Below are 15,312 nucleotides of genomic sequence, written 5' to 3'. Positions count from 1 at the left end.
GGCTTTTCACTGGTCTCGCCCTAGCAAGTCCATGTCTTACTTGTACTGAGGAGCCCAGAGCCGGACCCACCACTCCAGGTGTCTCTCCAGTACTGAGCAGAGGGGAAGGATCACTTCCCTCTGCCTACTGGTGACAGTCCTCCTGATGCCGCCCAGGATGCTGCTGGCTGGCTTTGCCGTGAAGACGTTGCCAACCCATATTACCAATAACCCAGACTTGCAGTGCAGGTGAGACAAAGGACACTTCTGAAGTTGGAACCTGGACTTCCAAATCATTTAACAATTTCTGAGAACATCTTCCAGCCTTTTTTCCCCAAAGAAAATGGTATGTGGTTGGGTTTGTGACCCGTTTATCTAAGCAGTGGGAGGTTTATGTGTTCTTCAACAAAGTGGTCGCCTACAGCCTCAGAAAGTCATAGACTGAGAGGGGCAACCAGATTGTTTGCCGATCCCAGTGTTACACATCTCCTAGTCACCCCTGCACTGAGCAGTTAGTTGTATTCAGTGGTGTTTGGCTGATGCTTATCATCCAGAGAGCTGTTTTGATATGACATTCAAGAGATCTTGGTTCCATCTTGTATTTGTTCCAGTAATGATTAACCATAATTTAGCTGTAAGCATCTAACTTCTCATTTGAACCTGTCTGGCTTTGACTTCCAGCCACAGGGGTTTGTTTGCCTTTTTCTGCCATTAGCACCTAGTCATCTCCTTTAGGAAAACCAAGCCAATCTTTCAGCCCAAAGTTTTGTGCCCTTTAAATCTCCCAGTGAAAGATGCTTTGTCCAACCTACAAATATGCCTCTTCATTTTTGAAGACTGAAACTTCCAATTCAAACTGGAAGAAGGGCTTGTGCACCCAATTTTTTGTCTGCTTTTCCTAACTATATCAGCTGCTCAGATAAGAGATGAACTCCACCTACACTGAACCACCTCTCCATTTCTTCACTGTTCTTTAAAAAATACAGTAGAAACTTTGGGGCATAAGTTTGTGTGTTTGCATGCATCAGACCACTATGAAAAACAGATATGCTCTTCCAGATAATAATCCAGATTTTCAAATAGACTGGATTAGAGACAACACCATAAAGAATTAAAATCAGCAGTCTTGCTGCTGAATCCTTCTCCAAAAAAAATTATTGCAGGAAAAGAGGTATGCCAGAAAGATTATCTTCCAGAAGTCTAACCAGCTAAGCTAGAAGCTCCCTAACAGCATGCCTGCCATAAAACCTCATTAATAAAGTCCTTAATAGCTTAAAATGAATCTTAGAACTTAAGTCCTCCTTGAACTCTGTTATTGTTTTTGTGTTCTCTTCCAGATCTCAACATCCCTCTCAGGGGCTGCTCGTACCCATTGCCTCCACCATGCCACGAGTCCCAGTCCTGATTGACAGTGCTTGTTGTGAGCAAACCCTAGTACACCACAAATACAGCAGACAATCAGTTGTTTAAATGAGATACATGCTGTAATTGTGGTGAAGGAAAATGACAGGTCAAGACCTGAAGCATTTTGTGCTCACAGTTAATACTAAATGTTTTCCAGTCATTGATGTCAGTCCTGCAATTTCAGGTGTAGTTATTGCTGCAGCAGAGAAGGTAAGAATCAGCACAATCCCTTTGTTTAACAACTGCTTTATTGGATTTGACCTTGGAAAGCCTGGAGAAAGCCTATATTATCCTCTTACTTGTTACTTCCACAGTGTAATTAAAGAAAGCTCCATTCCTAGTCTGAAGCCACATTGTTGAATATTATAAAAAGTTTTTTAAGAAGGGACACAAGACTTTGCCCTTCCTCCTTTGAATACAGAGTATCATGTCTGAGACCGAGACAAGCCACTAGTAAAGACAGCCACCAGGAAAATTGTGTGTACTGAGTTTTAAAATGTTACTGAGAAATGTCCTACGTGGTGCCACATTCATTGCTCTGGATCTATAGACTGTAATGACATTTGGAATAAATTTCACTTTGATCATATTTTCATGGTGAGGAAGAAAACAAAGTTGTGGGTTCTTTTTGCTCAGAAAAAAATATTTCTTTACCCAAAATAGTGACTAGAGTAAGGACCTATACTTGGTTCGGGGCTTTTATTTTTTCTCCACTGACTTTTTGATAATTAGCAACCTATATTGTAGAGGGTTTCTTTTTCTCCCCCAGCTCCCAACTGGCCTCACAGATTCCTATGACTCACAGAAATTTTTAAAAAACAAACCACCAAACGCATGATCTTAGAAGTATCAGTTTCAGTTTCATTATCAGTTAGTTATTAGAGGGGATTCCACATACTCTCAGTGCAATGGAAAGGAGTACCCTTTTGCTTATTAAGGTACAGGTGAACATCAGTTCTAGGAAATTGCCTTTAATTCCAAAGCCAGACCCTTCATCCGTGTCCCTGGCTTTGAGCTGTTGATACCAGAAGTTGTTTTGATTCCCTCAAACGAGACCCATCCAGACCCCAGAAATTTTTGTAAAATCATGATTCATTGCTTCCCTTCACTGTCGGTCCTGGATTTCTCCTCTGATGTACTCAGTGTTCCCAAACCTAGACCAAAACTAGACCAGCAACTGTGGCAAGGGGGCTGAAACTAGATGATCTTTAAGGTCCTTTCCAACCCAAACCATTCCAGGATTCTATGATTCTATGAAATAATTATTCATCCCAGACCTGCCCCTAGTTATGTTAAATGGCAAGACAACCCTTGGATTCCAAGACAAACTGAAGACCTGTGTTTATTCATGCAGTGTTTCTAACCCAATGTGACCAGAACAAAAAGGCATGCCTTGTCTGATTTTCAGGGGCAAGAGCAAGATGCAGGGATCTGGGGTTTGATCTGAATTCCTCAATGCTCATTTCAAATTTTGATACGATAAGTCTGTGAAATGGCTGTGATACTTGCCCACTTTTCTAAAATCTTGCTACTATGAATGCCAACATATTAATTAAGATTACAGGAGTAACAACACTATTATTCATCAGCGCAGTATACTACACTATGACAAGACAAGCCTCACTCATCTTGCATTAGAGACAGAGGAATGTCCATTTCACCAAACAGCTTGCTAACACATTTACATTGTGCGCAGAAATGTTCATCAGACATTTATAAACCAAGCACGTATAGTAGAAAATCCCAGATTTTGTTACCTTTGCAGGTCTATTTTACGTGCTCTGTGCCTTAGGAGAGAGTCCTTCCATGATCTCACAATAACTTTTTCCACATCACTGCCATCTCTTTGCATGCACAGGCTGCAAAGCTAGTCATTTCGTGAGCAGCTCTTTGGGCTTTTCTGTCCTCCCCTTTGATCAGCACCTAGCCTCACACTTTACCTACTACTCAAAACCAGCTCTGAAAATAAAATTACTCAGAGGCTTTTGCTCTTGCCTCATCACTAAAGCATCTGAGTATCTTTGAACTAGCTAATCTTTGCAAGCCCTGCAACATGAGGGGGTGGTACAATCCACATTTTACACATAGGGAACTGAAGCACAAAGTGATTAAGGTCAAAAGTTTCCATTACTTCTGTGTACTCCCTAGGACCTGATTTCTCAGTTTATTTAATACTCTCCTTTCTGTCTCCAAAGCACAGTATGCATTACCTCAGCTACAGCTGTGAGAACTCAGCACTCCTTCATGTCAGACCCGAAATCTCCACCCACACATGTGTAATACGAGGAGCACCCAGTCAGTCACCACCTCTGACAAGGTACGTTTCAAAAATTTGCCCGGCACCACACAGAAATTTTGCGGCAAAGCAGAAGATAAAGCACAGTTTCCCAGGCCAGCGTGCAATCACCTTCATCATGTGGCTGTGCTTGCTCTCCGTGCACCCCTTTCCTTCAGCCTGCAGCTTCAGAACAAGGCAGCAAGCAAGGCAGATGTCCTGGACACATGGGGGATGACCTCTTCACTCTACCTCGCATCCCTAACTCCCCCAGGACAAACGTCTTATGGACTGTGAAGGAGACAGGTGTTCTCATGTATCACACTTGGTGACTTCAGTGTTCTTTAATGGCAGGGGGAACGATAGGAAGTCTGGGACGAAGGTAATGGATAACACGTTGTGTAGAAACGGCAAAACTCAAGGAGTTTGAACAGCAATCCGTGCTCAAGCACAGATTGTGCAGTGGGGGACACATGTCTCTGCCCACTGCCTCACATTTTCTTCTTTTCATTCCTCTCCTCCCTGTACAAGTTCCACCTGTTTCTTTCTTATCCCTCTAATTTTGTTCTCTTCATCTTTCAGCCTCCATTGCTCAAGCTTTGCCACCAAGTTCCCGTCTCCTTGCTTTACTAAGTTCCAGACCTCTTTTCTAGCCCTTCTGGCTAAGTCTTCACTCTTCCAAATTCATAATATTGGATATTTTGCTGATAGCCTTCACCTACCCTGTTCTCTGTTTTCTGACTTTTCATCATAACTCTTTCCCTGGGCTCCTCCTATCCCTGTCCAAATCAGTTCCTTCCTTTACTTACCTTTTTTTCTCAAGTTGTTTCCTTTTCTTATTGCATATTTTAGCTCCTAGTAAGAGTTGTCACTTTTTCCATCACTGATTTCTCCAGTCCCAGTTGGTTTCTATTCTAGTACCTTTGATGAGTGAATTGATTGACTGAATCACTTCCCTTACACAGCTTTTCAGCTCCCAGTTTCCCATCTCTCACAGAAACTGTTCTGTGTCCCCAGTCTATCCATTTCTGAAATTCAGTCATCTTCAACTTTAGTTACCAGCAATCACCACCAAGTCTTAGCTGCTACTCAAGTAACACCAGGCTCTTCCCAAGTCACAGATACTCTGACTTCTCTACTCTGCCCTGGTAAGGCCACATCTGGAGTGCTGTGTCCAGTTCCAGAGAGACAAGGAACTACTGGAGGGCTGCACAGATGATGAAGGGACTGGAGCATCTCCCTTTTGAGGAAAGGCTGAGAGAGCTGGGCCTGTTGAGCCTGGAGAAGACTGAGAGGGGACCTTATCAATGCACAGAAGTATCTTAAGGGCGAGTGTCAAGGGGATGGGGCCAGGCTCTGTTCAGTGGTGCCCAGTGACAGGACAAGGGGCAGCAGGCACAAACTGAAACACAAGAAGTTCCACCTGAATATGAGGAAGAACTTTCCCTTGAGGGTGACAGAGCACTGGAACAGGCTGCGCAGAGAGGCTGTGGAGTCTCCTTCTCTGGAGACATTCAAAGCCACCTGGATGCGACTCTGTGCAACCTAATCTAGGTGAACCTGCTTTGGCAAAGGGTTGGACTAGATGATCTCCAAAGGTCCCTTCCAACACTGACCATTCTGTGAGTCCTCTCTTCTCACTGCCAGGAAGACAAAGGTCACTAAAAGCATGAAGTAAGGAGAAGCTCCCTTGTTTCATTTGAATTGCCTCCAACCTTGATTTGGACTAGTGGGGGGCAAGAACTGTAGGAGACCCTACAGGTCTGAGCTGCAGCAAACTTTCTCTGGATCACCCTGCACAGTTGCACCCTGTGGGCAGCCCTGGACCTGTGAGGGTGTGGCATATGCTCCATCATGCAGAATGGCAACTTACTGCATAAAGCTGGGTTAGTTTAGCAAAGAAACTAAAAAATCAATAAAAGAAGTGGTTTGATCTGGAGGAAAATGCAGATTTTTCTGTTCCTTTTATTAACGTGAAAAATTATATTCACCTGTTTTTTTACTCATTAGAAAACCTTTCATTTCCATTTACAGCAGCTGAAACTTAAAAAACAGGGCACAAAGTGAAGAACAAGGAAGCAGTGCTATAGGTTCCTGCCTTTTAACAAGGAGCCTTTAGTTAACTTTTTGGTATTTAAGGAGACCCAGGCTCTTTTTCCACAGCTAGTGTCACCAAGATGGTACAGTCCAGGGCAAGGTGCTCCCAACTTTGCATGTTGAGACTCCCCTACACTATTCAGAAATATTTAACTATTAATTGGAATAACCTCAGTAAGATTCCTCATTGTTAGTCTGTGATGAAACCTAACTCCTCGGTGCTTTCTCTCCTACTCAGAAAATAATTATTTAAGTGCCACAGTTTGAGCAAGAGAGATTGAAAGACGACTCCTGTATACTCTGTGCTTCAACATAGCTTGGAGATTTCCTTACTTCACCAAGGAGGGTAAGGGAAATCTAGGTTTACCTCTGTCTTCACCTAACATTCTGTGGCAGAGGCAGAAGTTAAACAGTACCAAGCATTTTCTATACATGTGACCTGCTCTGGGACACTGGGAAACAGAGGGAATTGGCACTTCACTTGCGTTCACCCTGAAATATTTCCCAGGTGCAAGTGTTTCATCTGACTCCTGATGGTTTCAGGTCAACCAGAGCACATTTCTTGGATGGCAGGCAAATACGCTCTCACTGAAAGCAGCATGGGCAAGCCAAGGCATGGGGTGAGCTCCACAGGATGTGGTCCAGAGACACAGCTCCAGCCAGGACAGAGGGAGGCACAGTGGCATGGCCACTGTGAGAAGCTCAGAGGAATTTGCATGTGGTCACTCGTTACAGAACTATCTGTAGTTTGACTTTTAGAAACCTCTACCCACAAGTGCGAATAGCAGTTGACTAGCAGTAGGTTTGACCTGATATTTCTTTGAGTTGCAGTTAGCACATCCCTGATGCATGAGTCTTTCTGTTGCCATAAGTCAGGTTTCTGCCCCAAAGAACGGGTCATCAGAGCAAGTCAAAGGAAAAGTTGGTGGGATATTTTACATGGACAAAATGATGTATTTTTTTCCCTAGCCTTGTCCCTAGAAATGAATGAGCTATTTTAAGTTAGGTTTTCTCTCTTTCTCACCCCTGCCATCAAATTCTCTGTGGAGACCAATATCAGATGATTCATCTAAAAAATACATGGTTTGACAAACATGCAAAAAGCAGGAAACAGGGTTTTATCATCAGCAATGCTGAGCACTTTACAAAACTAGTTTTGCCTGATTCTGCTTATAATTAAGACATAAGGCTGAAACACATGTTCTAATTTCATTCTTGAGAGACTTTGTTATCAACTTTCTCTTCATAATAACAGTGATGTCTTAACATCAAGCAGATACACTGAGTATTGAACTAAGGCAAAAAATGGGTAAGTGTGTGTAGGTGCTTCTAATCTGCAAATATGCTCAAGTAATGGTGGGTGTAAACTTAGGGGATTTACCTTTGATGAGCAATTCAGATGTTAAATTAGCTACGGACTACAACAGCATTGTTGGGTTTTTATGCATAGTTCAGTGGAAGTGGGTGAACTACTCCAGAGCTTTGTTAGAATCGTGCAGGACTTCATTAGGAGTCACCTTCTCTGCCCGGAATAGCTGCACTACCTGGAAGTTTCCCCAGAGTTTGCAGACTCCCACTTTGAAGTAACAGCACTGTTCTACTTTGGCCTGTTGTAAACTCTTCCCATTCCAGTGCCATCTGTCCTGTCTATAAAGGAACCAATCTCTCTACAGAACGTGAGGTCAGAGATAATCCTGGTTTCGTTAATGCCCAGTTACAGTATACATGCCAAGCAGCCAAGGGGGCAGAACAGATCTTCCTTTTACAATCTCCACAAGAATCTACCACAAGTACAAAGGGTGCAGAGATTACTTCCTCCCTGCATCTCTAGGGATTCAGCGTACCATAGAAAGAGAACAGAGACAGATCATCTGAATACCTGCTCCCACAGCCTGTAATGTACCTGTAGCCAGAAGAGTAAATAGTCACAGCAGCACAGGGACTGCTTGAATTACGTGTGCTTAGAGCAAGGTCCTGGTCTGTGCCCAGGAATAACTAATCACTGCTGTTTCAGATATAGGTTCAAGCTGAGTGTACTTGCAGGGGCTAGACGAGAGTGACCATGTCAAGAGTGTTCCTAGTGAGCCACAGACACTGAGATACTACCCCTAGGACTGATGATCTCTAAGCATCACAAGGAAAGCCTGAAACTTATCACTCCATTTCATTTTCCATCACACTGAAGTGAATCAAAGTCTCTCTCAGATTGTGAATTCTGAATCACAGTTACAACCAATCATAATGCTGTTAGATCCACTGGATATGCCAAAAAAGATACTTTCCCGCTCAGGTAGCAGGATGACCTGTAAGGGTGCTGCAAGAGCAGAGTTTTGCTCACGCTGCCCCAGTTACCCCCAGAGCCAGGAGCTCAGGGGAGTGCAATGCAGGCAGATCTGAGCAGCAGGGACAGGCACTACAGAAACATGCTGCACTGTTGTAGCCTGGCACTGTACCCATAAGAAGAGAAAGGCACAAAGATTCAGAGGACTCATGAAGAACAGAAAAGTTGCTCCTGAGAGTGTCAAAGAGAAGAAATTAATGGGGAATCTGTGAAAACCACCCAGCCTTTACTCTGTAGATACTATGCCACAGTCTTTATCCCTGTTGTTTGCATCTTGTTGCCTCTCTCAAGATTTAATCTTCTTTGTTCCACTCTCTACCATCTGTACATACATGTGTACATAAGTGTATATCCTTACTGGAGCATACAGCCCATGTATTCCTTTCATGAAAGAATAATAATTATTTTCCACATACACATCCAGCATGTACTGTTTTGTGTTTCTCGGCAGATGATGTGACACAGGGCACTCTGGTACTCATTCTCTCCCACTTTTTCTTGCAAACTGGAACCACCCCTGAAATGCAGCCATTTCTTTGGGAGAATATCATAGCTGCTCCTCAGTGCACACCTAAATGACTTTATTTAGGCCTTTAGAAATGACAGGATGCCATACGCCTACTGAAATTGCAAGACAAAACATATGTAGGCAGATATAACTGGCCTCATCCAAAACATCTCAGACCACTGCAGGCCTTTACTGTGGTAAAAAATCCCATGAAATATTTACTGTGAGCTCCTTGTGCTTCTGCCTCATGTTGTCATGAAATTTCATGACAAGTTAACTGAGAATTAGCCATAAAGTCAGTATTTCCCTTTCATCTATTTTTAAAATGAATGAGTTTGGGCAATGTACATAACCATAAAAGGGGGGAAATGGCAAAACAGCAGAACAAGGAGGCTAAGGAGATCAGTATCAGCTGTGCACCGGACTTCTTAGGTTGTTTGACTACTGCTGCATAAGCCAGATGTGACACAGCTAGGATAAAGCTGTACACACTGTGCTTAAATTTGGTGTTGGACTTTCAGTCCCTACCTTGTCCACAGTAGGATATTTCCTTCAGTCCATCCTAAACTATCATGCAAAAGCATCTGGTTAGTTTTCTTTTTCAACGTCTATTCTTCTGAGCAGAGAGGACTTGTAAGGTAAACATATTTTGATGACAATGATGAGGAGCTTCACCAATTATCCCATTAAAAAAAATATTAAATGGTTTTGCAATGGAAAAAGCAGCTTTCTGTAAAACTGATCTACCAATTGAAGAAATGCCTTCTCTAAAACGTATGGAAAATTCATCAGTCCAATTAAAAAGCATGCAAAATGCTTTTGGACAACGAACTATTACAGGAGCATACCAAAAACCATAAACCTACAGCCCCTCAGAAGCTGCCTGTCCCGCTCAGTCTGGACTATGTTACTGCACCATGCAAAGGTGCTCTCACTCCACATGAAGAAGGTCAACCACAGAGAGGTGCATTTGCTTGGTGCAGGTGATCCAGGTCAGACAGTCCTCAATTTTAATGCTCTAGGACCATGAGGACGGAAAGACAGTTATTTAGGGTGCTCCATGCAGACCAGAGACCAATAGATTTCTATAGCATCTCCTAGACATGATACACTACTCCTTTCTCTACTATTCCCAAATTTATCTGGGACTACTTCTACTTCTCTCCACCTGAATAAGTGAATGATAATTTATAATAAGCAGCTTTTGGGCTGTGTTCCACAGCTGTAAAAATTACAGAAGTGGAGGCATGTGACATGAAAACACATTCCCTGCATGTACATGGCAGAAGTCTTACAAAACTCTCTCAGTGAAGACAGGAATAAATGATTATGTTAGTGTTACCAATAAGTGCTGTCACTGCAAAAATGCGGAGTCCCTTCTCCCTGAAATCATTATGACTCACAAGAAAACAATATACTTTTTGAGCTAAAACACATGATCAGATTCACTCCGTGGACATTGACTAAGCCCACGTTTACAAAGCAAAATCACCATTTCCCTGATGGGAGATGATTAGTTTTTAGGAAGCAGTCTATGGACTCTTTTATTTAATTCAGCAAATGATGGTAAGTTCTCATGCGTAAACAGACATCCTTCTTTGGAGGAATTTTTCTTGGGGAAATTTTGCCACTGATGATACAGGGCAAAAAAATTTTCTCTCCACTTGGAAAGCTGGAATTTTTGGCCACTATAAAAGCTTTTCATGTTATTCCCCATGCGCAGAATTTGCCCTACACAGAGGAAATGCCTTTCCTCTGCTTTTGAAAGTCCAGGAATTAATTTACTTCCTCATTGTTATTGAAAATGGCCATGATCTTTGAACAGACATAAAATGTAATTAACCTCTTAACATACAAGATAATGAAACCTATTCAATACTTAACACTTTTGAGGTAAAATCCCAGTGAAATTGTTTGGCTGAGGATGTGCCAAATGAGATTAAATCCCACACCTATACCAGTTATTCTAAAACAGGATTTACAGTAAGCACTGGGGGTACCAGACCCCTTACACAATTCTGTTCTCTTTGATGAAATCAAAGCAGTCCCTTCCTGAAAGAGGTGTCGTGCATCTAGCAGCAGTTATGGGGCTGACACAGAAACCACAGATGAATCTCAACAGCCTGTGTTATTGAGGATGTCAGATTAGACAATTACAAACATAAAAAGCTGGTCAGAAGCATTCACCATATACTGTAGAAATTGATACTTCTTGGCTATTTCTCCACATTTTGATGAATTGGGGGAAATCACAAAAAATTAACAGGGAAAAGATTGACATGCTTCATGCTGTATGATTCATGACTAAAGATTACCTTCACATGGTCACTTTTTATTCACTTAGAACTTCCCACATAATTCCATTGCTAAGAGCTGCTGAGAAGAGGTGTTTCCATCTTGAGAGAAAATGTTACCAGAAGTTCTCCCATATTAGCAAGGAATGATAGAGTCACTCATTCACGTATTCACCAAGCACATGGAAATTAACCGCAATTTAAAAGAGCTTTACTGATTTTAAAGTGTGTATGGTTGGCTTAATAAATAGAAACATACATAAGATAATGTTACTGGAAATATCTAAAATAAATGAGAATGGGTTGCAGTGAATTTTTTACCATTCATGTTATCCAAACTGCATATTTTTGGGGAGAAAATAAAAACTTCTAGTGAGACTAGAGCTCACTGGGAAAAGAGCACAGGATGCTAAAGACCTGGAAGACTGGCAATTCTGCTGAAGTGCAGGCTGTTCTATCTAAGAAAATTTGACTGACTGTGCTGTATGTTGAAATTGTTCGAGCAATAGAGGAGAGAGGAGTAAGGGCTTTAATTACGCGAGCAGGCATTCATTAGCTGCATTCCCTGACTCTTCCCACCCACTCCCAGAGGGTATAGCTCTGTGCTAAATGCTTACTTCATACCTAAAGTTAAAACTGCTTATGTAATCTCATCAGATGGGAATATAGAAAGGAAAACAATAGTAGTTCCTGCTGGACTTCAGATGAGGCATTGTCTTTAGCTGTTTGTTAACCATTTGCTGACTCACAGATGCTGAAGAGCAGGCTGAAGCAAACAGCTCCAAAATCTAGACTCCGCTTTAGGGTCCCCTGCTGTGGTGTGCGCTGTACATTTAGGCAGCACAGCCTAAATGTCCTAGCCTAAACATCAAGGTAAAGGCTCAAATGAGTGGGCTTGCCCTACCTAAACCCAGCCATTCTCTCTGCGCATTAAGGCAGGCAGTTTTGGAAAGAGAAGACCATTCCTGTGCATAACCCATCCCTCTGCAGTGTTATCTGTGCAGTGCTTTATGCTTACAACCCTCAACCTGAATCAAAGACCATTAAGAGAGTCACAGGTCACAGTTAAGTGAAGTCTGCTACGCTTGGATGGTAACCTTGAAGCATGGACCACACTGTAAATGTCCATGGTAAATAACTATGTGTCTAGGTACAGCAAACACAAAGCAAGAAAAAACTCCATCCTAAAGAGTTTGTAGTGAAAATTAAACAAACAAGATACAAAAAAGAGTGAGGCAAGAAACATCTTTACACTTACTGTCCAACTGAGAAACTGAGGTACTAGAATGCTAAGCCACAGCCCCAGATCCCACATGAAAACTGTGGCAAAGTACGGGCTGGAAAAATATCAGGAACAACAGACCCTGTTTCTACACTCCTTCTTAGGCATCTCTCAACCACTGCGAGAAACATGGCGCTGAGCTCCATGGGCCTTTGTTTTGGCTTACTGCTGCAGTTCTTATTTTCTTCAATTTAGCCACAAGCCCTGTCTGAGCCTGCTCCAAAATCCACTGAAAGCACTTTGCTCTCCTAGGCAAAAATAATGTTGGTCTTCTGGTTATTACTTGCTGGGGACTTACTGAAATTCTCTGTATAGTACATTGCAGAAGGACAGCAATGCTGGTCTGGGCTGCTATCTCAAACGTAGCTATACATAGCTATATGTCTCTGACCGTGAGGCTTAACCCAGTATGTACAGATATCAGAGGAATGTATGACAGATAAAAATCAATTCAGAAAGATACTATCATTACCACTGCAACCTTTTCACACATTTCATAGACTCTCCCAAAACAGCGCTAAAAGTCATTCCGAGATTTCAGCTTGCCTGTTACCTCCGCACCAGGAGGTAAGCATGGTTAAGGCCAATCTGGAGTATGGTTAATGCCATACTTAACCCTCTTCTAGCTAATACAACCTGTTCTTAAAAATGTTTGCCTCCATAGGTCATTTATCACAATGTTTCACCAGCCTTAGAGAATATTATTCTTAACATTTAAGTGTTCAACTCAAGAAAAGGGGCTAAGGCAAGATCTAAAGTTTCAACTTCTTTGGAACCCACTGCAATTCCAGCTCTGTACTTCTAACATGTCTACCACAGATACTAAAAAGAAGAAGAAAATGAGAAGGAAAAAAAAAAAAAAAGAAAAAGCAGAAAAAGCAGAGGGAGCCGTGGCCCAGTGGCATAAATAAGAACCCCTACTCCCACAATACCCTGGTAAAAATCTCCCAGGGAATCCAGTGTCTCTCTTACTGTATTCAGATGAGTGTAATGGAAAATTTACAAAAACAGTTCAGTTCTTGATGTCTAAGTGGCAGAGATGAGTTTGGGTATTTTTTTTCTTACCATCACTACTTGATTCAGTAGTAAGCACCAGTTTTCCGTCTGATAGATGTTTAAGGGATTTTCCTCCCTCTTTCTCCTCTGCACCGACAAGCTCTTCTCATCACTTCTCCATCAGGAAAAGAAGCAACAAAAGGACTCCTGGAAGACAGAAGTGCTGAACTCAAGCATGACCTCAAGCACTGCTATTGCAATAGAAGGGATTTCCCTTCTATGATTCTTTTCCTCCCTTCTAGATGAATCACACCTCTTACAGAATTACCTGATATTAAAAGTCCTGCCAAATGATTGAGCTATGAAAGTCTGAATGTTACTATCCATAAATACTATCATAGCCATCATCCTATGATGGAATATTGTATGAGTACTGTCTTGACAATGGGTCTTTCCAAATGCAATCTCTGAAACACTTGGTGATGGTGTTATGAACACTCTGAGGTCTTGGTTTAATTCAGTAAGCATGAGTTCCTCCTTCCTGAACAGTAAAAAGAAGTGAAATAATTAAAATAATTTAGAGATGCAGAGCTGAATGGGACCCTGACAGATTTATTCTTCTTCCCAAGTAGAATAAAGAATTGTTATTGATTGATGTGAATGAAACTGATTACTTAAATATCCTCCAAAGATGGATATTATGTAGCTTCCCTAGACAGCCTGCTCCAGGGTTACACAAACTTTACCACTTACAAGGGTGGGTTTTTTTACCCTGGTGCCTAACCAGAATCTAGATAGCTGCAACTTAAAGTATTTCTTATCCTGTCCTCAATGGCAAGGAGAACTTCCCCCTTCCCTCAAGAGATACGGATATGTATATATACATAAAAATGTGTGTGTGTGTGTGTGTATACGGGCATGTGTGTCTACACACACACTTCAAAGAATAAAATTTTCCTTGCCCTTATATATATGTATATATGTTTATATTCTGTCAAATATAAACATTATATCATAAATGGTGGGATAAAATATGGGCTATAATTACAAGACATAGAGGTAAATCAGAAAAGACAAATGTATGTATATTCATACATTCTATAATTATTGATGTTGATGTTTTTAATGTATTCCTGTATTGCCTAGGAGATCCACTTGACAAGACAGAACTTCATTCTGTGCTGTGCAAACTCAGATCAAATGCATTCCTGCCATCTTGCTCAGACCTGTATGATAAACATCAGCCTTAGCCACGTGCAATCAACTTTCAGTTTATCAAGGTGTAAATAGTAATTATGAATATTCAAATGTGCTTACCATTTAGAAAAAAAGTAAGAATAAGCTGTTGCCTTTTTAGGTTTTCCAGGGGCTCAGCACCTCCCTCATAAGCTCACAGCTAATACCTGCAGAACTATTAGTCCCCTTACTCACACTTATTTTCCTTTCCTTCTTCTTGTAAGTGAAAACCAGAACAGGCTAGGACCACTTGTTAATCTATTTGCTGCAGTTCTGTGAGCAAAGCAGGGTGTAAGTCAGCTCATTTTTCCCTACCTCCTATCTTCGCTTCTCAATCCCACTCCACCGTGAAACTGTCCATCACTTCAGACACTCTGCATAAAACTCTCTGAGGGACACTTCACATCACAGGAGAGAAGTGCTTTGGATAAAAATAAATATAGATAGATAGATAAATAGATAGATAGATAGAATCAGATTGCTTCAGTAATCCAGTACCTCAGCTCACATGAGGGGATGAGGGGACAGGGAAAAATGTCCAGGAGCAGGGAATGACGAGATGCTGAAGGAAACATGCATTGGGCAAATCACACTGCAGACACTGCCCTAGTTATGCAAGTAATCTCTTGGGCCCAGGTCCCTCAGGCATCCAGCCTGGATCTCGGCCATCCCTCAGGCCATCAGTCCTTAAGTGCAGAGCCTTCCTACCCAGCTACTACTTCCCAAGGCAGCAGAGAGGCACCCCCAAAAAATCACCCACAGAAATCTTCAAAACAATTCTCTGGAAGGAGAGGAGCAACAAAATAACAGAGGGGATTATTCTTTTTCCAGCCACGTCCCTGACTTCTTTTGAACAAAGGCAGAGGAAGGCTGTGCAGAGCCAGACACAGGCCTGTAGAC

The sequence above is a fragment of the Falco cherrug genome, chromosome 6, assembly GCF_023634085.1.
Source record: "Falco cherrug isolate bFalChe1 chromosome 6, bFalChe1.pri, whole genome shotgun sequence".
NCBI classification, from domain to species: Eukaryota; Metazoa; Chordata; class Aves; order Falconiformes; family Falconidae; genus Falco; species Falco cherrug.
The sequence above is the reverse complement of the archived record's forward strand: the minus strand, read 5'-3'. Positions refer to the sequence as shown.